Below are 3,930 nucleotides of genomic sequence, written 5' to 3' on the forward strand. Positions count from 1 at the left end.
CAACAGCTAACATTACAACAACGAACACTGCAACAACAAACACTACAACAACGAACACCACATCTACGAACACCACAACAACGAACATCTCAACAACGAACATCTCAACAACGAATATCTCAACAACGAACACTACAACAACGAACATCACAACAACAAACACTACAACAACGAACACTACAACAGCGAACACTACAACAACGAACACCAAGACAACGAACACTACAACAACGAACACTACAACAACGAACACTACCACAACGAACACCACAACAACGAACACTACAACAACGAACACTAAAACAACGAACACTACAACAACGAATATCTCAACAACGAACATCTCAACAACGCACACTACAACAACGAACATCACAACAACGACGATGAGAAAAAACAAACATCTCAATAACGTACATCTCAACAACGAACACTACAACAACGATCACTAGAACAACGAACACACCAACAACGAACACCACAATATTGAACACTAGAACAACGAACACTAGAACAACGAACACTACAACAACGAACACTACAACAACGAACACTACAACAACGAACACTACCACAACGAACACCACAACAACGAACACTACAACAACGAACACTAAAAAACGAACACTACAACAACGAACATCTCAACAACGATCACTACAACAATGAACACTACAACAACGAACACTAGAACAACGAACACCACAACAACGAACACCACAATAATGAACACTACAACAACGAACACTAGAACAACGAACACCACAACAACGAACATCACAACAACGATCACCACAACAACGAACATCTCAACAACGAACTCTACAACTACGAACATCTCAACAACAAACACCAAAACAACGAACTTTACAACAACCAACATCACAACAACGAACATCTCAACAACGAACCTCTCAACAACGAACACTATAAACAAAAACACCACAACAACGAACATCACAACAACGAACACCACAACAACGAACATCTCAACAACGAACTCTACAACTACGAACATCTCAACAACAAACACCACAACAACGAACTTTACAACAACGAACATATCAACAACGAACATCTCAACAACGAACCTCTCAACAACGAACCTCTCAACAACGAACACTACAACAACGAACACCACAGCAATGAACATCACAACAACGAACACCACAACAACGAACATCTCAACAACGAACATCTCAACATCGAACGTTTCAACAACGAACATCTCAACTACGAACACTACAACAATGAACACTACAACAACGAGCACCACAACAACGAACATCTCAACAACGAACACTACAACAACGAACACCACAAGAACGAACATCACAACAACGAACATCACAACAACGAACATCTCAAAAACGAACACCACAATAATGAACACTACAACAACGAAAATTAGAACAACGAACACTACAACAACGAACACTACAACTACAAAAACCTTAACAACAAACACCACAACAACGAACTTTACAACAATGAACACTACAACAATGAACACTACAACAACGAACACCACAACAACGAACATTACAACAAAGAACACCACAACAACGAACACCACAACAACGAACACTACAACAACGAACACCACAACAACGAAAATTACAACAATGAACACTACAACAACTAACATTACAACAACGAACACTACAACAACAAACACTACAACAACGGACGCTTCAACAACGAACACCACAACAACGAACATTAGAACAACGAACGTTATAAGAACGAACTTCACAACAAGGAACACTACAACAACGAACACTACAACAACATACACTACAACAACGAACACTACAACAACAAACACTACAACAACGAACATTACAACAATGAACACTACAATAACGAACACTACAACAACGAACAGTATAACAACGAACAATACAACAACGAATATTACAACAACGAACACTACAACAACGAACACTACAACAACGAACTTTACAACAATGAACACTACAACAACGAACACTACAACAACGAACACTACAACAACGAACACTACAACAACGAACACCACATCAACGAACACCACAACAATGAACATCTCAACAACGAACATCTCAACAACGAATATCTCAACAACGAACACTACAACAACGAACATTACAACAACGACCACCACAACAACGAACATCTCAGCAACGAACCTCTCAACAACGAACATCTCAACAACGAACACTACAACAACGAACATCTCAACAACGAACATCTCAACAACGAACACTACAACAACGAACACTACAACAACGAACACTACAACAACGAACACTACAACAACGAACACCAAAACAACGAACACTACAACAACGAACACTACAACAACGAACACTACCACAATGAACACCACAAAAACGAACACTACAACAACGAACACTAAAACAACGAACACTACAACAACGAACATCTCAACAACGAACATCTCAACAATGAACACTACAACAATGAACACAACAACAACGAACACCACAACAACGAACATCTCAACAACGAACACTACAACAACGAACATCACATCAACGACCATCACAAAAACGAACATCTCAACAACGAACATCTCAACAACGAACATTACAACAACGAACACTAGAACAACGAACACCACAACAACGAACAACACAATAATGAACACTACAACAACGAACACTAGAACAACGAACACCACAGCAACGAACACCACAATAATGAACACTACAACAACGAAAATCAGAACAACGAACACTTCAACAACGAACACTACAACAGCGAACACTACAAACTACGAAAACCTTAACAACAAACACCACAACAACGAACACCACAACAACGAACTATACAACAACGAACACCACAACAACGAACTCCACAACAACGAAGTTTACAACAACGAACACCTCAACAACGAACATTACAACAACGAAAATCACAAAAACGACCATTACAACAACGAACACCACTACAATGAACACTACAATAATTAACACTACAACAACGAACAATACAACATTGAACACTACAACAACGAACAAAACAACAATGAACACTTCAACAACGAACACTACAACAACGAACACCACAACAACGAACACCACAACAACGAACACTGCAACAACGAACACCACAACAACGAACACCACAACAACGAACACTACAACAGCTAACATTACAACAACGAACACTGCAACAACAAACACTACAACAACGAACACCACATCTACGAACACCACAACAACGAACATCTCAACAACGAACATCTCAACAACGAATATCTCAACAACGAACACTACAACAACGAACATCACAACAACAAACACTACAACAACGAACACTACAACAGCGAACACTACAACAACGAACACCAAGACAACGAACACTACAACAACGAACACTACAACAACGAACACTACCACAACGAACACCACAACAACGAACACTACAACAACGAACACTAAAACAACGAACACTACAACAACGAATATCTCAACAACGAACATCTCAACAACGCACACTACAACAACGAACATCACAACAACGACGATGAGAAAAAACAAACATCTCAATAACGTACATCTCAACAACGAACACTACAACAACGATCACTAGAACAACGAACACACCAACAACGAACACCACAATATTGAACACTAGAACAACGAACACTAGAACAACGAACACTACAACAACGAACACTACAACAACGAACACTACAACAACGAACACTACCACAACGAACACCACAACAACGAACACTACAACAACGAACACTAAAAAACGAACACTACAACAACGAACAACTCAACAACGATCACTACAACAATGAACACTACAACAACGAACACTAGAACAACGAACACCACAACAACGAACACCACAATAATGAACACTACAACAACGAACACTAGAACAACGAACACCACAACAACGAACATC

This window comes from Procambarus clarkii, chromosome 25, assembly GCF_040958095.1.
Source record: "Procambarus clarkii isolate CNS0578487 chromosome 25, FALCON_Pclarkii_2.0, whole genome shotgun sequence".
Classification (NCBI taxonomy): domain Eukaryota; kingdom Metazoa; phylum Arthropoda; class Malacostraca; order Decapoda; family Cambaridae; genus Procambarus; species Procambarus clarkii.